The sequence below is a fragment of the Taeniopygia guttata genome, chromosome 2 (assembly GCF_048771995.1).
Source record: "Taeniopygia guttata chromosome 2, bTaeGut7.mat, whole genome shotgun sequence".
NCBI lineage: Eukaryota > Metazoa > Chordata > Aves > Passeriformes > Estrildidae > Taeniopygia > Taeniopygia guttata.
Genome location: NC_133026.1, coordinates 38,082,037 through 38,105,558, shown reverse-complemented (window position 1 = coordinate 38,105,558; position 23,522 = coordinate 38,082,037). Strand labels below are relative to the sequence as shown.

The 23,522-nt window shown below is 36.4% G+C and overlaps 1 long non-coding RNA gene across 2 annotated transcripts in view; it reads right to left on the bottom strand.

Moving 5' to 3' along the window:
- The window catches only part of LOC101233878 (ubiquitin-conjugating enzyme E2 E2), a 199,251-nt gene that overhangs the window by 162,338 nt on the left and 13,391 nt on the right, over positions 1-23,522 (bottom strand). The gene's annotated exons all lie outside the window — the stretch shown is intronic.

Sequence of the window (23,522 nt, the reverse complement as noted above, 5' to 3'; positions counted from 1 at the left end):
ACAATCAGTAGCTTGCAGGACACTTACACCTGAGAATCATAAATGTAAGCCAGATCTAATTCTTCTAGATCTTCTAGCCAAGAAACAGAATGCCTAAATTGTTATTTGTGATTTTTTTTCAGTTGTTTTTTGATTTTTTTTTTTTTTTTGGCATGGGAGGCAGGAGATAGAGAGACACAAAGTACTACACCACAAACCTGAAGACCAAATATACAAATATATATATATATATATCTTTGTAAAAATTCTAAATAGTATCTTTCTACCCTTCTAGAAGTAGAAATTCTTTAAACTGTTAAGTAAATGTACATGCAGTAGTATGTGTATTTGGTGGATCCAAGTTCCCTGCAATTTAAATCCACAGCTTGTGTAGGAAAAAGCACTCAGTTTTGATCCAGGGTGACACAGTCTCTACAGACCATGCTGTAATGTATCCATATGTTTATGACTATGAGGCACTTCTCATAACTGCAAATCACAAAAATAGAATTGAACAGCATAATGTTTCTTTTTCCACTACTTTTCCTTTTACAAGGTTTCTCTGTCCCACATTTGTTTCCTAATATTTAGCAGGACTTTAATTGAAGTATTTTTTCCCCATTTAAGAATTAAAGAGTAATAAACCAAAATGCTGTTTAATGGATGGATTAACTCTAGTTCAAGAACTGAGATGAAACAGGTATTTCCAGTTACAACTGTCAGAGAAAGGCTAAAGCATAAGACTATTGAAAGACTGCAACTTATATTCAGTCACGGACATCTAACCCTCTTCACACTGTCTTTTGAAAGAAAAGGCAGATTTAACCGAGGTTACTTCTTTGAAGAATAGTAACAAAATTTTCAAAACTTGCTACAGTTTAAAAAGAATCAGAAGTGAACCAGTCTTTTAGTTTTATAGAGAATCCTATTTTTCTCCTTCTCCCCTGCCCTCACAACCCCAAAAAGCCCCAAACTGGAGATCAACTGGTAAAAACAGGAAACAAAAAGACAGTGCCAGTAAGCAACAGTTTATTATGGGTTTGAGCCTCAGGGCTGAGTTCCTATGGGGATTCTCCAATGTCTAATATGGGTTGTATTTGCATATTAATATCCCCACAGGGCAAAAGAATCTTCTTTATTAGTCATCTGATTTTTCAGGAACTTCATATGAATTTAGTGTCTCTGAAACCTCCTTCATTCTGTCAGCATTGGCTGAAATTTGGCCACTGAGGGTAGGGGACAGTACTGAGAAGGAAAAAGCAGCCGACAGGATTGATACACATACATACGCAAACTGCATGTCATAAGAACACTTATCTAAAATCATATCATCTGAGCAAGAAAATAAAACTTCACAACTCTACACAGACCAAAAGTAGATAAAGAAATCTGGAATTGAGAAAACTCCTAAGTTTAACACCAGTAAAACTGTCCCACTTACAATAGAGACTTAAATAGCAAGCACAATCTGAAATTCCAATTTCCTTAATAATAACAAACACCTTGCTCTCCCGTCTTCCTTCTCCAGAATGCACCAACCCCTGCAATATAATCCAGTTTTGTTTTGATTCTCTGTTTTACCTTTAAATGTGGTCTATGCTAACATCATACAGCTGTATGACTTGGAAGGTGAATATTAATTCAGCACACCTGACAGCTAAATTATCAACAACTCTAGGTTTGCACATATGCTCAGACACGGGAAGTAAGCTATTCATTCCAGACAAGCTTTCAGGAAAGTATGAGAATTGTGACAGAGGACACTTTTATCTCCTTGGCTACAGCATACTAAAAGGTATGTCATTTATCTGTTGATCCAGAAAGATACTGCACTGCCTTCATGTCAAAAAGATAGCTGAAGAACTTTTGAAGTGATCACAGTTCTGCAGGAATTAATATCCTCCCATCCTTTGACCAAAGAAATCTTGAATCTTGCCTGAATCTTGTCAGGTACTTCACTGACAGTCAACTGCTTTACCAGGAACCAGCCCCGAGACTACAGCCCCTCACACCTTTTCTTAAAATTACTGCCTGCATAACAACAGCTCTATCAGATGTCTGAAGGCTGAAGCTCAAAGACAAACTCCATATCGCTTAAAGAATGCCAGTCAGCTCACTGTCCACCCACAGCACCCGGTATTTGGCAGCCTGAGGCACAGAGCAAGAGAGAAAGTACCATGAAAACTGTCTGCTCTTGCTCTTTCCAAAACAGCAGATCCCTTAATATTGGAGGTACTTCCAAAACTAAGCTCCTTAATATTAAATAGGGACTTCTGTGAATCCAAAGGAAGTAAAAAAGTGTGTTTTGACCTTTTGTGCTGCTTGTGAGCCTATTCATTAGAGAAACAAGAGAATTTGGCTCTCCTGTTTTCCAGGCGATCCGTTGAATATGTGATGAAAGGGAACATGTTGCCCCCTGGCCACTGGCACACGAAAGGAATAGCTACAAGGATTGCAAGTGGGCTTTGGGCCATATGGTGTGTAGGCTTATTGTAGAAATTTAGCATTTTTTAGACTCCTACTTTCCCGTCAAACTGGTTGAAATTAGCCACTGCGCTTCCTCTCTGAAGACTTCGGAAACAACACGGCGATTGCATAATATTTTGCCATTGAAAAACCAGATTAAAAAAATACATTAATATAATATAAAAACTGCTGCTCATCGTAAAGGAAAGAAGAAGTAGCTATTGGAGGTGCTTTCACAAACTGGGACATTTATTGGAAGCTGTAGCTTTGATAAATGTGAGTTTAGCATTACAGAAATGAGCATATATTATAGCATACAAGCTTACTGCTGTGAAGGTTTAAAATAGAGTTCAGAAGCTAAACCAGTTTAAATACATAGTAGTACTCCATTATCCTTCCAGAGAATGGTACAGAGTACATATAACTGTCATAAAAAACATAATCTTATTTGCTATTTAGCTATTTCTAGAGACTAAATATTATGTTGAGATATCTGCAAATATTACAAATGCTGTTTTGTGAATGAAACAATACATCAAGTAAAATAATATAGTATTGAGGTCTATACGTGATGAAAGGCTTCTAGCCTCCAGAGAGTCATACCAGAAATTAATTTATTTTAAATGTATAATGACTATAGCTACTCAATATGTTGATGTTTTATTGATAGTCAGTCCAGAAAGGATATAAATTGTAAATTGGGATTGTAGACCAAGCTGAATGAGCATAGTCAGGTGTGGAGGGAGGCATTAAACATGGCACAGTTCCTCATCCACTGATGCCAACAGCACAGGCTTGACATTTCATTTCAGTTGAAAAAGTTTCATGTAGCAGTCAGCTTAACAATATTATCTATTCATCTGTACTAGTGCTCTGAATTATTTTAATGGACCTTCAATTATCTACCAAAATACCTTCCCACATTGTTACCCATCAAAAGGTGAAGTTCAACTCCACAGATCCTAAAATCAAGGTTGTTTTGGCTTTAACAGGGGTTTTGCAATATGCTCTAGTACTCTGCATCTCTCATGGTGAAGGGAGGTAATCAAGCCATCAATTCATTCAGACTACAAAAGGTATGTACTGGCTGTGCACCAACCTTCTGGCCTCTACTGGAACACACACAGTCACAAGTTTAAAGCTATGAACATGAATAATTTCTGGAGCATGCTATGGTCTTATACAACTGTTAAAGACCAACTTGGCAACTGAAGATTCCTTGATTAATGTAGGATGTATAACAACTGCAGCATGTATGTACTTGTTGCATGCAGCTTATAGATGCCAGGCATAAAGAATACTCTCCTTTGAACAATTTGGCCAAAAAAACCCCAACCAAACAAAGAAACCTCCAAACAACAACAACACCAACCACAAAACAAATAAACACTCCCCTCCACAAACCTAACAAAGGAAAAAAAAACAAAAAAACCCCAAAGAAAATGAAACCATCCCAAAAATAAACACACATAAGTAGAGGCATACATCAACATAAGGGACAGCACAGATCAATTGGAAGTCATTATATTACTTCCTATTATTGATTGTTGGGAGATGCGCAGGAGAAAAAAAAAAAGTCATACAGTGGGAAGGGAAGTGGACAGCGATTTAATATCAAACATAGGTAGTTTGTTTATACCAGGGAAGACTGTATCCTGTCTAGACCTGTAAGCCCAAAGCAGCAGACCTGACTTGCCATCTCTATGATATCCTAGAGGGGGTTTGAGGAAAACAGGTGCCCATGGCTCCTAAGAGTGCTGACAGTGGAGGAAAGGCTGGGAGAAATCAGGAAGGAAATTTTATGAGTTAGGCTGAAGCTTTGGGCTTGAAGTGCTAATCTGTATGCTCTGAAGTGTAAATAGTGAAGAAACTGGTGTAGGGAAGAGCTCAGATTTATTTTGAGAGGGATAATTTCTGGATTGAATAGAGTTGATACTGGTACAGAAGTCATGGGGCAAGAGACCAGGGGGGAATAATCAATCCATATGCAACCTTTTGGGATATGGAAGAAGCTAAGCTTGCCATGTTTTCATGCAGTGCTTCTCTTTAAATTTATGTGAAAATAACCCTAAAAGAATGTTAGGATTCTTCTATAGACTGTGATCTAATCAGTTCCTGAAGGTAGTAATAATAAATTCTCTCTCAAAGAAAAGAAAGTTTATTTGACTTACAATTACATTATATTATCACTGACTGATCTGTTTTAGGTTAGGGGAAATGCTGGTATGGCAGAGATAATATTTACCACGTTCCAACCATATTCAAGGGTTTGGTGAACCCCGAAACAAAAGTGACAAAGAAAAACAGAAATCTGCAAGGAAAAGCAAGAAAGAAATACGGTAGATAGAAAGGGTCTATTGCTCTCCTTAGACACGTTTAAAGAGACAACTATTAAAAAAAAAAAAAAAAAAAGACGTGCCTACAACTGAGGCAATAAAGAAAAAAAAATCAAAACGGGCAGTTAGGCAGAATCAGCCAAAGACAGTTGTCCTTATGTCAAGCACAGACACAGATAAGAACAAATGTTATCAGAATACCTTAATTTATTGCATAGCTTTTAACTACAGAGCATTCATCATAATTATCAGAGTCAAATAAGCCCTTTCTCACGACATGAAATGATTAAGTAGTTTGATTTCGCAATGGTAAATACAAGTGTAAATTTCTTTCAAAGCTCAACGACAAGAAAATTAGGCTCAATGAAATTAAGAAATTAACAAGAGATTCACACACTTTCCATGGAGCAAATAATTAAATAAATAAAATCAGGAACATTGACACTGGGGCTATGTAACTAGCACTGGTTATTTCAGGCACACAAAGTTTAATTATTGCCTTCTGAGCGAATAATTAAGTCCACACTTAGTGAGAGGACAAATATGGTGAGAGGACAAATATGCTGAGTGATGGTCAATAGCTCAAATTCAATTTTAACCTGTGGTAAAAAAGTGACAAGATTGATAGTAATGTGCCATCCATTCTCATCAGTCACACTTAGTCCTCAGACTTCTATTATCCACAAATCCTGCTATACAATCAAAGAGAGAGAACTACTGAATTATTTATTAAAAACTGACACCATCAATTATGATCCATATAAAAAGTCACAAAGCAGCCATTTAAAGAATTAGAGTGTACATTTTCGTAACTTTTAACCAGGTTAACAACCACTCTGGTTTGGGACCGGGTTGGAAGCTCTTCTTATGTGTTTTATGTCTGGGAAGTTAAACTTGAAAAAGCATCACTTTCTGTCAGTACAAAGTGAAGTCTTGTATTTCTGGCCAACAAAATCCTCCCATAATTCCTTTTCCTTTTTTTCTTCCTCTCCCCCATATCACTTTTTGACATAATTTGACAAGCTTGCAGAGGCATACCTAAAACAACAGCCCTGGAATAATGTTTCCACATTGGAAGGCCAGCAACAGTGACCTTTATCAATGCCAAAAGCCCCAGAGAAATAAATGGGGTGTAGGTGCTATACTTTGAGAACCAGCTGACCTCTTACACCAAACTTCTTGGTACAAGCAAGTCATGCAGTTGCCTTGTTCTGTTTCAGCACATGAGAAGTCCCTTTCAATTTACACACGATTTGCATGAAATTTCTATCACCTTTTAACACCGGTGTTATTAAGTTCATTTTTTAAGAGACATGAACAGCTATACTACCGCTGTGCAGAAATTCCAAAATACTAACACAACACTGCATTTAGAAGAGTGGGTTACATTCCCAAAACATCCTGTCTAGACAATTATGCAAAACCGTGGCCCACTGAAGCATTTCCCAGCATAACTTGGTGGCCCTTGCTCTGAGTAAATACAGCCCAAACACAGCCATGAAAGTCACTCTTTCAATAGCACCCAGCAGCAAGCAGGCAAACCTGGAAGCAATCTAATAGAAAAATTATATATAACCCCTCATATATATGCCCAGCATGGAAAGGTGCCTAGATTCATGCAGTTTCTCTTTGGGATGGTGTATAAGACAAAGACTGTACCTATAATAGTAAATTAAACATGCCAGCACTGTCTGCTGGCACTAAGGCCAGCTGGCTCAGAACCACCTGTCCATACTCCCTCATCCTTCAACCTTTGGACGGGAATCTCCTTCAGTCTCCTTTCTCCCAGGGCTTGCTCAGAATTTGTTCAGGAGAATACTAGTGGATGATGTGCAAAGCCTTGCCAGATGGTTCCAATAAGTTAGTAGAATTAATAACAACAGTCCAAAAATGCATTCAGGAGTTGATAATTTTATCCATATAAACATGGGTGACAAGTCCAGAGGGCCCATCTTCCCCTTGTACCAAGAAGGGGAAGAACATGAACAAATAAACAAAGAGAGGTAACTAGAGTGTCTAGAACAAACCATGAAACACCACACGGGATGGACATCTTGTTACCAAAAATATGAAATAGCTAGTTTTCATAGTAGTTAAGAATAAGGAACAGAAGCTATCAGAGCAAGAAAGATGCTCTCAGCTTCAAGTACCCAAAATACTTTTGTTTATCTTAATACTATTGCTATTTTAGGTAATTACCATTACAAGGAGTACTTTTCCCAAATTCTTGCCACTTAAAACCCAGTGAAGTCCCCATGAATAAACTCAGTTTTCTCCCTAATTTTCAACATTTATTGTCAACAAGATTACATGGTTAATATAGTCCCTTTTAGTTTCTGTGGTATGAAAAGGCCACTCCTACATCACATGCTCTATTACTGGCATTTTTAATGATGAACAGGTTCACTAACCACAAGGTGTAAATAAAGTTTTTCCTTAAACATATGACTATTTACAACATGAATGTTTATGCAAGAACAAACTGGCTGTGGAGGTGCTCTTGTTAAATTTATCCTCTGGATTGGTTACTTAAAATTGGATAACAATTTAAAAGCTATTTTTAAAAGGGTTTTCAGCAATATTTATTTCTTACATGAGGAATCATGTGGCTGCTTAGGAAGGAAAGTATCTCTTTTAAACAGTACTGGGATCATCAGCAGCAGGACATCTCTCTCCTTAAAAGTTTCTCTGCCTGCTCTCACTAAACTGTAATTACATAATAAAACTCCAACTGTAATAATAAAATTACTGGAGCAAACCACTCAAAGTCAGAAGCATTAACTCTTAAGGCTTCAATTTAAGAGAAGCAAAGCTTCACAGTATGGAATGGACCAAATTGTGCACAAATGAAATTAAACTGGTTTCTAAAGTTAATGGACTGCAAGGAACAACTGGGGTTTTTTTTTACATATATATATTTGATCAAATTGAAGCAAGAAAAACAAAACACATCAAAATGATATAAAAAGTGTATTCCAGATTGATCAATATACTTAGGCTTAATGCAAAAACCTTCAAATAATCTCTTTGAGATTTGAGGTTAGGTTTTGGGGTTTTTTTTTAAACAAAAAGTTCTGAAACAGAAGAAACATTGTTTTAAAAAAATGCTCATAGATTTAAAAATTTTATTCCTAAACTTCATAAACTTGAAATTTCAACACCAAATTACATGTATATGGTATTGACCCACATGCACTTATTTGACAGACTTGCAGATTATTTGTCAAGCAAAAAATCATCATATAAATATTTTTTTAATGTGTTCTATATACTGAATTAATATATCCCAACCTTTTAGCCATACATCCCGAGATAAATCCTTCTTTGGTGAAAGATGCTTCTATTTTCCATCTCAGGAAAGCCACTCCTGCCTCTCAAGAGCCATTTTCTGAAACTTAGTAAATTTGATACTTAGTGCATGTGACTTGAGTGCAATGAGCCAATATAGGTCCAGACTTTTTATTAGTGTATTCAATGCTAGTTCTTTATGCAACCTATAAAGTGCTCAATGTGCCATCAGCAAGGCCTTTTTTTGAGGATTGAATTAACTGTAAGGCAATTAATGTTACTGCTTTTAGAAGAAAATGAAGGAACCAAAATTCTTACTGCTATGATATAAAATAATATTTTGAGCAATAAGTGTGGGGGTTATTTAAATTATATACTACCGTCCTGGCATGCCAGGGAGAGAGTGCTAGTGCAAACAGGGATCCTTCTTCATGCAGAGCAGGAGCCACACCACTGCTAATAACAGAGGGTTGGCAATTCTGTAGGATGGCTCTGAGGTTAAGTGCCAATTGATCTTTTCCTGTATTTGGGGCTGGATGCATCTGAGTATGTGAAATGGGTTATAAGTTTAGGAGGAGTTTCAGCAGCATCTATTTAGAAAGTCCTAAGGTGCTGGCTGGCTCTTGGCTTTCATTCAAAAGAACATAGAATAAATCCAAAGGAGTCCAGTAACTTTCAAGTGTGTAAAAAAAATCCAAATTGTTCAGTATAAACAAGAGTTCTTCAAGGCTATGTTCACGCTTCAGTAAAACAAGCAAGTGGAAGCACTTAACAGTATTAAACTTCGCTGTTATTAAAAGACAACAGTCAGTCAATTTCATTTTTAAGAAGTCTAAATATAAAACAGTGCAATCCAGGTGATAAAAGTAGTTGTGTGCTGCTCAAATGAAGTGGTACTGTAAAATTTTCAATCAAAGATTTAATTTGTGAATTTAAATGTCAGGCCAAAAATTAACTCATTTCAAAAAGGGCAAAAGTTGTGCACATCCCTTCCATGGCTTCTCTTAAGTTCAACCTTTATTTCAATCAGTTATCTGCAAACACAAGCCATATTCTAATCCAAAAAGAAACACAGCACCTGGTTCATTAAGGTATAACAAAAGCAAAATTCCCAATGAACGTGTTTATATGTTACACACAGATAAACTCACAGAATGTGAGCCAACCACCTCACACTGTCTGTTTTTAAACTGCATCTCACCTTCATTGCTTCAGCCCGCAAAAAGGATAGAAACTGAAACTTAGGTTCTATTAACGACCAGCTCAAAAAAATGCTGGACTATTTATGCTTTTCAACAAGAAAAATGAAACAAACAACGCAACCCCAAAAACAACAAACAAATTACAATTTAATTATCACAGAATTCCAGAAACAGCAGAGGCTGGCAAGGTCCTATGGCCCAAACCCCCACATTAAGGAGGGCCACCTCCAGCCAGTGGCCCAGGACTGTGTCCAGACTTCTTTTGAATATCTCTGAGGATGGAGACTCCACAACCTCCGTGCATGAGCTGTAGCAATACCTGGTCAACCTCACAGTGAAACTAAGTGTTTTCTGATGTTCAAACAGAACCTCCTATGTTTCACTTTGTGCTTTTTGCTCTGTCACTGGGCACATGTGAAAAGAGCCTGGCTTTACCTTCTTTACACCTTTTTGGTATTTATACTTCACTTGCCTAAGAGCTCCCTGAATTTTCTCTTCTCTACAGAATTTCATTTTATAGAAGCTGTACAGCAGATGCCATCAAAAATGATGTTGTACAACATATGTTTATCTTGCCTCCAAAAATATCTTTCTGGTTAAAATAGGTTTCCTGTCCAACAAAATCACTGAAACCAATTAAATCTGTAGAGGTGAAGAATTAGCTATAACTAGTTGATATTGCCCAAACACACTACTTAGATTTTGGACTTTCTGGTTTTTTTTTTTTTTTCTTCAAGAACTAAGGAATAAAGAAGCAAAATGGACACATAGCTGAAGGCTTGCCTATGTATAAACTTCCACTGTTCAAGAAAAGCACATAATTTAAGACAATTTTTAGCTGAAGTGGTCAAAAAGTTGAACAAGGTTTACATTGATTCAGTGTAAACATCAATAGACACAATATAACCCTAAGACAGAAACTAAAGAATTAAAATCGGGACACATTTTAATTAAAATCAGTTTAAAACGAATTCAACCAATTAATCAGCTTTTGTCGCCTGCATATCTAGAAAAAGTTGATGATTCAAGTCACTGTGTCAGGGATATGAAAGAACACATAGTAGAAGCTGGAAGAGCATAAGACTTGCAAGCCAACTGTTTTGCTAAAGGGTGAGTGAAATGGTGAGCAAAATTAATCTGCAAACTCAGTGGAAATTTTAAGACTGAATGGTATTTACTCTTGAAAAACAGATACTAATACACTTTCCACATATAAGCAGCAAATATACCTTCTTCTATTTAATGGATGAGCATTTTTTGTTCTTTTTAGTTTTATTTTTTGGTTTAAAACTTGCTTCCAACAAACTCAGCAAAGTAAGATTGAAGAGCAGTAACAGCAACTATTATGCAATCGAGTCTTCTCCCCATTACTTATCACATTGCCCTGCTATTTCCAATTCCATTTTGTGTCAATCGATACACAGCCAGAAAGAATGCCTATTTTGTAACCTTTGTAATTGCTACAATATAAATGCTGAAGTTACTTACCTATATCTTTGATAACCATCTGATTAAACATTTTATTGTTCAAAAACAATTGTCTTTCTGCCAGATTTTTTTTCCTTTTTTCATATTTGCATTCAGCAAGCTCTAATCAGTTTGGTAGCGTGTACAACATGTAGCATTCACCACACTTCTACAACACATCCATTCATCCCAGAAAAAAATCCTTTCATGTATTTTTTTCTTAGTAACTCAGCATAAATGGCTACTAAAATCTGACATTATCAGTGCCCCTTACGATAAGAAAATGAAAGCATATCCTGAAGTAAATTAATAACCCAGCTAGAATGCTTCTGTAGTTGGACAGTCCCACATCACTGTGCTGCTTACTAATCATGACCGCGTGTTTTCTCTTTGAAACATTCTTCTATTGCTGAGCTATAATAAACAAACCATGTATGGGTGATTATGCCACTGCACTAACAATTACGAGTTGGCCCTTTTCCATTTTGCTTGTTAAATTCTGCATTAGTCATGTGGAAAGCTATTAAGCCATACAGACTCTAAAAATGTTACAGGAACGTATGGAAGTGTTTAGGACTGAAAACAAGTCATTTAAGCACTTATGTTTCTTAGCCACAGGACTATAATGCATATGAAATAACAGAATTAACAAATAAGTGGTCTCTTGCCAGTTAAGTAATAAACTGTCCTCCTGTAATAATATGCAAACACCTTAGCCATGAATTTATGATTTGTCACCAAAAAAATCATTCCTTTGACATAAATCACTAAGGCAAGTTTATTTTTACTTCTTAAAGTCTTGAAAGTAACAATCCTATCATTTTGCTGTGCTTTGTGTAAATTCTTGGCATATTTATAATATAGTCTGTCTAGTAGAGTTACATCAGTTATTAATTTAGTCCAGAAATTGTATCAAATTAACATTCTAAATAACTTTAAAAAACCCAAACAAACAGAACCCACCAACTTCACTGGAATATTAGCAACAAACAAATTGCTAAACATAGATTGCAAGTTTTCATATGAATTAGGAAAATGTCCATTTGACAGTGCAGAAAAGAACAGCAATGCAAATATAAAGATATATACTGCTGTATCAAAATTACCTAAAAGTTCTCAAGGCTATGAAACTCCTGCAGCAAATAATTTTCAAACAGTACAGGAAGAAAAAACAAATTCTTTCGAGGGGTAGCATGTGAAATGAAGTGCATGCATTCTAGTCAATTGAAATCTTTTGAAATCCACAGTAAAACCTTAATCTTGAAGACCCTAGGATGAAAGGGGTTATGTAAATTGAATAAAGTCAGTCCAAGTTTTCGGGACAGCCCCATTGCCTTCTGGGATATAGAACTGTATTGTTGCATACAGTTGATCATCTCCCTTAAAAAGCTGTGAATCTACCAGGAATACCAAAAAAATCTAACCTTCTAATTTATAGTAATCGTTGCATGTTTCTGCACTGTTTCTTTGGGCACTGAGCTACTTGCAATTCCCCAAGCCCAGAGGGAAAAAATTGAAGTTCTCTTTAAAACCACTATGAGATACGTGGAGCAGGGAATAACCCTTAGAAGTCACAAGTCCTGGTGCAAATTGTAAATGCCTCAGGTGCTCCAGTTAGGTCAGGTCACAGTGCATAAGTAGTTATATATATGGTAACAGTACAACTGCTACAAGCAGCCAGCCACATAGAAGACTTAGGATGTGTTGACAAGAGGAACTCAAGTTTAAAGTATTTCCCTTCAGCCCACACATAGGGGGAGGAGGAACCCACTCATTGCAAGTTCTGTATGTATTGAGCATGTCGTTACTACAGTGACCATTAGTGGTATTTCTACACAGCAATGACCTCATTCTTTAGCACAGTGAATAAACATGAGAGGAAAAAAAAATAAAGTATTTTGGTTGTGTGTTTATCAGCATTGGAGCTCATTTAAATACTACTTGAATAACAATTATCTTTCTCAGCTGAGCACAGCATCAGGCTGGCAGACTGTGCTTCACTTCTTCTCAAAGTGACAATTAACCTTGATATCCGTCTGCAAAGTGCTCTGTACTGGCAGCAGAATAAAATTATCATTATCATATAAATCATAAAGATTCTACTGAAACTGAGATAGCTGTCATCCCTCAGCTATTTGTATTCAGTAAGGAGCAAGCAGGTTGTTGTAGAACATCTTCAGAATGCGTCATCCTACAGCCACCACATTGTGGGCTTTTGAGGCTGCATTTGTAGCAACCTGAAAATGCTGGCCCCACACATATGCCCAAAGAGTCATGGTTAATATACGTTATTAATTAAATATCACTTAGAAAGGTTTGTGATGCAGAAGGCCATTACACTTGAATCATGAATTTAAATCTGATTTACACCACAGTAATTCCAGACACAAATGAGATTTTTGAGTTGATTATGTGATGCTTATCAGCTAGACAGTATTACATAGCAATGATACTTGTTATAACCTGACCTTATTATTCAAACTCTACTGCTTACAAACAAACAAAAAGAAGTAGCAACAAAAAAAAAAAAACCAAAACCAAAACAAAAAACAAAAAAACCCACCAAAATTAACTTTGTTAATGCTGGATCAAAATTCAAAATAGACCTCTTGCATTGATACTTAATCACAATGTTGACAGATTGCTGAGGAATGTACTCAGACAGCTAGAATTGAAGTAGTTGTGTCCACAAGAGCCCACTGAAATCCCAGTCTAAGTAAATACATCTTCCCTTCTAGGCAGCCTGGACATGAACGGAAGGAAGAAGATTGAGTTGTCTTCTCTAAAAACTTCCCACCTTCAAACATGTAATGACAAGCGACTGTGAAAATGTTTACAGCCATTTTTAATATGACACTTCATTTTTGTAACGTGCACACTGTGTGTCAAAGTGTTTTACTGTTCTTACTGCTACCAACAGGACATTGCTGTGAATAAGACATGGCAGTGAAGCAAGCCCTCTTTTAGAAATAGTTTTATAGACTGACAGGTCTTATTTTATGTGCAGCAGAACACAAATAAACAAACCGCCAATTACAAGGAAGGGCACCTTGAGTTTTGGGTTTTCACCCTCCACTACAGCAGATCTCACCAAGTACCTTGAAAAGGAGACAAAGAACCTGCTCTTTGTACCCGAGGCACAAAATGACCCCAGGGATTGTTTTTGCCAGGCAATGTGGCAGATTGTATGCAGGAGATACAAGAAGCCACAGCTGTTTTGACCCAGCCGGCAGTATTAGTTCTCTGAAGAGGTGCAGTGCCAAGAAGTGCACTCCCATTAAATATTTTGAATGAGTAAACCCAAGTGTGCCCCATGATCCCTGCTGCAGAAAAAGGAATATGCTCCAGCGTAACATGGAGCAAAGCTAACTTTTCTCCTGTAATCAAAAGCCAGACACTCTTCCAAGAAAGGTTCAGTCATGAATGCCCTGCTTTTCAAGCTATCCAAAAAAATCTGAAATAATGGGAAGGTCCATTTTAAAACTAGAGTCTTTCTCAAAATTCCTGTGGGACGCTCAAGCCCAGTTAACTCCAGCCAATAGTTTAACCTAGAATGCTTAATGAATCCCATCCACGGTTACTTCATGCTGCTGCAAAACCTGGCACTGTGTTTACTGCAGTGATTCTGAAACCAATATTCCTATGAATCCACCCTGGCTCCTAGCCCCACGTTTAGAAGATTTTTTTTTAATCCCTGCTTTGCAACCCTAAATGCCACAGCTATGTGTTTAGCAATCAATTATTGATATCAACAAATCTGAAACTGCATACTAGGCAGATATCTAATTTTTCAGTCTTAAACTTCCCTGAAAATTAAATGCGTTACATTCCATCCATCTTCTCTGAATGGTTATAACATGCTTAATTTGGAGGCAATATGTATATTTATCCAATTTAGGCTACCTAAGATAACAAATAATGAGACTGTACCAAATTTTAAAATTCCCTGGATCCCATCTATGGTAAAATGACCATACAATTGACACCATATAGTTATCCCAAGCATAATTTAATTATCTTTAAAAAATATTTATCTGCATAGCTTAGAAGTATAAAATCCTAAATACTGCCTTCTTATGTGTAAATAGACTAATCATAAACTAGTGTAATAACATACTTAAACATAAAAGCCACTTTAGAATTAAAACATCTTAAAGTGTAAAATCCAGTTAGTTACCATAGGTTTTGTACATTACCCATAGAATGATGATAAATGCAGAAGATACTGCACTGCTGTCACAGAAAGAATGGAATTTCCTTTGACAATTTTAAAGTTATAATAAAAAGGATAAAAATCTCTATTAGATTTATGATATGAATATTCAGTGGTGTTTACTGTCAGTACCTCCCAAATTAAAGTTAAAGCAAACATTAGCTAATCTGGCAAAAATAAAAAGCCCTTCTCCCTCAAAAAACCAATGTGTACTAAAAATGAGACAATCATTTTGAAAGAATGGAATTATTCACTGTTTCTCCACTGCATAACAACATTGCTTTCTGTAAAGAAATTTTACTATGAATTCACTGCTGAATTTTATACAAAAAGACTGCCTACAGCAAGATAATCTAGAATAAATGCCTTTAAAAGTTTTAAAATTCTTAGAGGCTATACTAAACTCCAAATTCCATAAAAGTTAGAGTAAGACATAAATAATTAAAAAACCCAATATAACAATAACACCCAAACCAGAAAAAAAACCTGAGAAATTTAAGATTGAAGTTGTCAGCTGTGTCGTTACCCTAAGAGTAATTGCTGTAACTGTGTATAGCTTATTCTTTAAATGTAACTCAATCTACTAAACTGAACACAAACCCTTGTATTTCAGTCTTACTTACAGAATTGCATCTTGGCCTCCACAATATTTACAACATTAAAAGGCTACAAGTGTCATGAAAGCATATTGTCACTCACCTATAGCCCTCTCTAGGCACAGTATGCATCTCAAGTTTATAAAGGCCACATAAATATGGCTTTTGTGCCAAGCAGACAGTAAATTATGTATTTGACTACACATTTCTCCCTAGAAAACCCCAGAATGTTAACATTAATCAGAGGAAACTTCAGATTCTGGCATAAATTTGACTATCACATAAAAGGTAATATTTAAAATACATAATGCCTTACCACACAAACACGAGCTGCCATATGTGAGGCACTGCTAAGCATGGTTTCTATTAAGCCAATACACAGTAACTGGCTTCTTTCCAAGCAACATGGAAGTATTTAAAAACCCTGTTTAATCCAATTCCACAGCCTTGAAACAAAAATAAATTAAAGTGTTGCAAGAACTGCTAAAATGAAAAATTAAAGGCATGTAAATAAGTGAAAAAAAAATTGCCAGAGAAAATGAAAACAAAGATTATTTCAAGTAGATATCTTAATTGTAATTAGTAACATTTGGCATGTTTATATGATTCAAAGCTGCAGTCAATTAGATACCCCAAAAAGCTTGTAACAAAGCTGCAAATGTGTAAGTACAGCATAAATAAATTTTATTGCTCACCAAGAAAACAGCAACCAGATCAATTTCATAGTTTGTTACTAAAGTATTGCAAAGCATGCTCCATTAGTAGTTCATGACTTTTTAGTCCTAAACTGCAGCTATTCTGCCAGGAGACTTTGGAAAACAATTTCATTAAATTCAATCTATTAACTGTTAATCTGCACACATTCCACATATACCAAAAGCAAAAGAAAAATTACATCATTGCCTTAAACTGTCACAACTATGTGAAAAAAATCAAAATAAAACCAGCAACAACAAAAAGCCAAAACAAACAAACAATACCCCACAACAGCCAAAACAATACCCCTCAAAAAATCAAGTGCACTAAAAGTGAATAGCTGTTAAAAAGCTGTACAGTTGTGGTATTGGAACTGAGAGAGACTGATTTTTTTTTTTTTTTAATAGATTTCAAAAGGGAGGGGATTTAAGTATTACAGGAAAGAGCAGAATTCAAAATCTACTCAAATGTGGTTTACTGAAGACAACAGTGTTAGGCAGTTATGAGATTGTGCCATTTACTGAAGAAAACAAATACTTCATTATGCTGTCAGTCCCAACCAACAGACAAAATATCTTCCATTTCCCTCATTTGTTCAATAATGAGTAAATTACTAAAGGGTAATGAGCTGCTAATAAAAGCATGTTTTTTACATGATTATCATGAAATGGCAGTGTCTGCTTGTTCAGTGCAGTAGTAGATGCTTACAGTCAGACTTTCAAATAATTCCCCTCTATCAAATTTCTGTAAAGAAATTGACCCTTACATAGTTTTCATACTAGAATTAGTTTACATTTAGGGAAAAAAAAAAAAAAAAAGAAAACCCCCACAAAAATAGCTAACTATATATAAAATCTACACATTCAGGTATTTCTTTGCAAAGTCTTCTAGCAATGATGTAAAGTCTCAGTCAAGGTGATTTTGCTTCCCTTGCTGGCAAGCAATGATTGTTTACTTAATGCACTTATATTTTAGGGGTTGGGGGGAAGGGATTTTGTGTGTGTGTGTTTTTTGAGGGCTTTATTGAGGAGATTACAAAAACATACATATAAAATACCAGTTTTATAATAAAATCAAATTCTGGCTCATAGGAAAAACAAAAAACAAACCAAAAAATCTCCCATCTAAACCAACACCTTCTTTTAGCTATTTAGGACAAGGCAAAAGAAATGTCTGTGAAAGGTGGTCTGAAAAATTCTGGAGCTGAAAGCATTGGGGACTGCTCTTGTACACCGTAGGAGACTGACTTACAAAGACCAGCTGTAACTCAATATGAAACTGCTGGAAAAGAATTTCTCTGTTCAGATTTCCCCACACTAAAAGCATCAAAGTGTTTAGTTTTACCCTTGTAAAAGTTCTTCACACCACCTTCCCCAACTTAGAATTTAAACCAGAGATTTAGTTATCTTCTACACTAAGCATATTGCAAATATCAAGGAACCCTCCCATATCCATCACAGGCTGCTTTTTGAGCATTTTTTGCCCTTTCCTGCTTCAAGGAACAAGTGATCTTCAAGACCCCTCCTTATGCCTCAGTCTCATTTCCCAGCTTCAGCTGTGCCATAGAATGTGCTCTGGCATCTCCCTGACCTTCCAGGTCTGCTCTCATAGGGTGCTTGCTAAAGTACTCTTATTCTTCTCTAACACTAGTTTCTCTTCTCTTCTCTTCTCCTCCTGGGAGAGAAGTTGTCATCATTCAAAAACTGGGAGAACAGGCATGAATCATGTGGAGGTATTGTTAAGCTGGGAGGTATTAATGGGTGTTGTCAGACAGTTCCTTACATCCTCGTCATTGAGTGAAGCTGCCAGACCTGGCAGGCAGCCAGTGGCAGGTTCTTTCTGCCTTTCTTTCTTTTATTTCCTCTCCTGCCTTCATCAAAGTTGCTAACATTTCAAGCCACCAATGACCACAACACGTCCTGAAGCTTTTGAGCATTGCATGTAACCAATCCTAAAAATCGCCCCCCAACCACAAACAATAATGCAAGCAAGCAGATATCGAAAACAGTTTATTCAATAATAAAAAAAAATGTTCAGTGCTCCCTAATAATTTTTCATATAAAACATAGATTTTCAAAGATATCAGATCACTAAAATAAACAGCTGTATTTTTGATGGCCTTCCAAGTACACTGCATCTTGACACATGGAAGACCCATGAAAAGAAACATCTGTGTTATTTTTAAAAAACAGATGCTTTGTAGACCATATGACATTGAAAGGTCACTTTTACAGTGAAAATAAACAGATATTTTAAAAGAAATGTTTTAATATAATTACATACTTCAGAGCTTACAGCACGAATCATGGTTCTGCACTGTCTAAAAGAAAATAAGTAAAAGAAAGAAAAGTTTACATATTAAAAGGTAACCTGACACTTTTCATCCAAGGTACTTCAAGGTACCATGTTAATACAAACTAAAAATCTCACCAGTTAAAAAACCCAGCAATCTAATTCAAGTGATAAAATACAGTATGATTGCTATTATAAAATATAATCTCTGTGTGATTGTTAACTTGCATATCTTTGGGACATGTTTCGTACTGCTTTTGAAGCAGAAAGGGACTCAAAACTAAAACATAAAGCAGTTGCAGTGAGTACTGAAATTTTTCACCCATCCCTATCCTTGGTTGTTGATACATGATGGATTTAAAACCAACAGGATCCTGCACCCTAGTATAAACCACTTCCATGCTTCTGTTTTTGACTAAGTTTTGCTATTTGCTGTATATTCTAAAGAAACCAGGCTAAGGTATATACGAAGTTCTGTGTCACATGTTCTCAAGAAGGTGACTAGCAGCAGATCAAAATAAGTCTATACAGGCAGACAGGAAACTCCATGAGTAACACAATGGGAAGGGAGGCTGAATTCAGGCTGGAAATGTTTGCAAAGAAAAACATTCAGAGAAAGCATTTTTTTTCTCCACTTTTTCATCCTGCTCACACATTAGCATCAGATGCAACACAGCAGTGTGCCTGTGGCAACAGACTGATGCCTCCCAAGTCAAACAATCAAAATCACTGAGCACAATTGCAGGGTAGACACTTGCTGTACCTGCTGCTCCTGGTCCCTCCACTTCTCTCCCTCTGCATTTTAGAGCAAAGCTGATCATCTTGTCCCTCCCAGTCTCTCCCTGATAACTGTGCTCCCTTTTGTTTTCTGCTCCTGACACTTATGCCATCCCTTTAGCTTTAAAGTAGCACTAGGTAGGAGTTTAAACATGACCCCAAGAACGAAAACTCAAATTGTTGGAATTCACATAATCCCATGGAGTTGTGAAGATGCCAGCCTCAACATTTCAGTGAAAACATAGTCAAAGCAGTATTAAACAGAAATGTCAGACTCCATACAGTCAATAATAATACAGGAGATATCCATAAGGCACACTGACCTCTTTCCCTAAGTCAAACTGAAAATTTTGCCATTCCACTTGGCTGTTCTCAACATCACCCCAAAAAGAACTGTTTTAAGCATTATCAGTGTGATTAGTTTTCAAAAGTAAAATACTAGAATCACATATGCTGATTGCTTATCAATTTTGCAGACAGTATATAAAGCAAGGAACTAACATAATGATTCCAAACAAAATAAGAGATAAGAGTAAACACAGGATTTTAAACTATTGTTTTGGAATGAGAGTAATTCTGCCCACTAAGCTGCACAGTCCTTAACAGTATATTTCTGAGCCACAAGTATTTACCTATATTGCTAGAGGGTAAAAGAAATGAAATGTAAAGAACATAATAGGAATTGCAGTAAATACAAAGAAAAGAGAATTATGGAAAGTACACTAGAGAACACCAAAAGAATACATGAGGGGGAAGATAGGTAATATCGGTGACTTAATAGGAAAATTTTGAGCAGTTGCTCCAAGTGGTGTCCACAGAGAGCTGCTATTCACTTCAGGCTGGCTCTCCTTGTTTCCAGCTGCTAAGTTCACATTGAAAGAAGCTAAAAATACATTAAATACTTTCCAAATATTATTTTCCCATGTAAGCAATTGGTATAAGTTGTCACAGAGATGTTGTCCTCTTGCCAGTGAAAAGGGAAATAGTATACAAGAAGTATTCCGTGAAATCTTTTGTCTTATGCACAATGCAGCTGAAAATATGGGGAAGCTGGAAAAGGCATTATCTTAGCTACAAGTATTTCCAACTGTTCCCCTCTTTCAGCAAGTCAATATAGGAAAATGACACTTAAATATGAGGACCTTATTGCCTGTGAGAAAAGCTATACTCTGCACTACTCAGGAGCATAATATGTATGCCATTTCTATCAATCAAGATTTGATATTTCAATGAGAGGAAAAAAAAAAACAGGAGTGGCAAATGTCTACAATTTAGGTATACCATATCCTGACAAACTGAAATTTCACAATGCTGCAGATTTAAAACATAAATGTACAGCTTTGCATTCAGGACTGTCCTTGCCAGTAAATTCAGCTCAACACAAAAGTAAAATAGGGGAAGGGATGGGACAACACATACTGAAAACCATCCAGTTCTTTCTGTTAAATGTGAAGTATAACAGGCTTTTTTATGACATGCCTTCCTCCAAAAATAGCAATGATTACACTGCTCAACTCCCACACCCCCACCCCCCCAGCTTGGCTTTTTTACACATAGAACATTATACATTCTCAGTCCTGAGGAAGGAGCCAAAGTCTGTGGAGCCAAGAGGACTCACTCTATCACCCAGTACCCAAACTACAGGAAAGGAAGTAGGGAGGCAGGCAACTCTAATTTCTTATAGTATTACATCTTCTTTTAAAAGCCAAAGTGCCAGATTTTTTAGGGACTCTGAAAACCACAACTTTGCACAGTTTTGGAAAGATGCTCCAAGTCCCAGCAGTGATAATCTGCCAATTCCAAAGCACATTTGTGAGCAAGACTTTTTTGTCTTCCAAACAAATACAAAGATTATACAGTCTATTCTCTTCACAGGGATGAGGTGGGGGAAATGTTAAGATCACAGCTGCTTCAGCAGTGGAAGCTGCAGCTGCCTTCGAGCTTGTAGTGACTGTGTAGCCTACCATGCATTTGAGGGATGCTACTGTGCTACAAATACTGTCCCATTTGGGGCTTTTTTCATGAATGGAAGAAACCTGAAGCTTTAGCCTGCTGTAGTTAATGAAAAGCCTTGCAAATTGTTTTGCAATACTCTACCTAAGTTTGAATTCAGCTAAATAGCCTTCCTATCAGAACTTCCTAAGTAGCTACTTAAGATAGCTGTATTCTTAAATAACACTTTCTTCACACCTCCTATGACATTTGGTTTTCAGAACATTCCTGTTGCCCAGTCATGATTTATTTTATATATGAAGCAATACATACAGTGAAGATAAGATAGAATCACAACCATTTCAAGCAGCCTACATCTGGAAGGAACTTACCTTTATGAAATATGGTTAGGCTTTTTAATAGAAAAAGCTAACATGTCTTTTAACAGTGACCTAAATTTCACTAAAACCAAGAAAGGATGTATCAATACTTTAGGGTAAGTACAATAGCTCAGTTTTCCTCATTATTCTGAAGAATCATGTCTGGCTGATGTATTTATTTTGTACCGTTTAACTATAACAGAAAATAGATGAAGTTCAAATGAAAACACTGTTTAGACTATGTCAACAAAGCATAAACTAAATGAAGTGATTCTGCATTGACTATAAAAACATATTTGCTAATATTAAAGTTACTAATGGTTATCTATCAATCTATCACAACATGAAGTGATTCTGCATCTTAAGAACTGTGTTAAAGCAGCAGACACATGAAGTTAGATGCGATTTTGCAAAACAGCATCATGGAGTGCACTTTATTGCTGTTTTATCATTAGTGTAAATAATTCAACAAACGCAGGAGACCTCCAGATTACTTGGGGTTTTTTTGTAAATTGCAAGTCACTAAAGGGCTTTCCACTCAGACAGTCAATGCTTACTTTACACTTGCTAGCAAAAAAGAAATCAAATATAATAGTATCTTGTATACTGAAACAACTGGTTTGTTATAAAGAGAAGGCTTCAGAAAACCAGAAAAAATGACACTGCTGTAAAAACCTGTAAGTCTTTTACTCTCAGTTCAAAGACTTAACCATTCTTCTACAACAGACTGAAGTTTCATATTCATCTCAGCAAATCAATCCGCTAATAGGCATCAGTCATCAACACCGAAGTAAAATCTGCCACATGAAACAGCTTTGATGTGATTGAAGACTCACACATAGTCGTAAGTATGACAGAACAGCTTAGCTATTAAAATGTTTTATCCAGCAAAAAACTGTTCATCCTAATTGACTGAAATACTCTTTGAATGCTATTATTGCAAGGCTACTTCACTAAGCAGCACCTTGGTACATAGCCACTTGACTTATATCTTGAGATCCAGCACAACCACATCAAATCTTGTTAGAGTATTTTCTTACACTTACTTTTGTCAAGAGACCAAAACAATAAAACTGACTGTCATTTTTACTACCAGTTGCTTAGTTAATTCAATACTGAAACATACTGGGATTCATTATAAACTCTGCATGCAATCAGCCATTTCTATCAATCTTTCTTTTTAGTGCAGTAACAGAATGAAACCTACTAACCACATCAGTTGAAAAGGGTTGGCAGGACTGGGTGGAAGCTAAACTTCTGCACTGAGCCCAGCCTCTCACCACGAGAGGTGCAGTAGCTTTAAACAGCAATGTGCAGCCCTGGCCCACCTCCAACACTGACCATATGTCACAAGCTGACAGATAAGAAGCCTGAGACAGCCATCTGAAAACAACTGTACACAGCCCCAGACACCAGACAGTGAGGGTTTCAAGGTCTAGATCATCATTCATTTAAAAGCCAATTTTAAACATACCAGAAGGAAGCATACTGACAAAAAAACCACAACCTGTGCCCACCCCCACCCCCAACAAAACCAAATCAAACCACAACAAAATAAAAAACACAAACCAAACAAGCACACAGTCATGGTCAGAAAGTCCATATGATACAATTCTCCAATTCAGGAAGTGTCCATCAAATATCTCAATTGATTGCAAAAAACACAGTCAGAAAATTACTAACAGTTTGTGCCTATAACATTTTCCTTTCTCCATTATATTCACAGTGTGTTAACAAGTTGAGGAAACAACTTGAGAAAGGAATCAAATATACCAAGCAACTGCCAGCAAGATTACAGAATCAAACAAAATATTATTGATTTAATATCTGAAATTAAGGATGATATGATATTTGTCCCATATCTATTAATACATCACAGAGTTTGTCCATGTATGCCA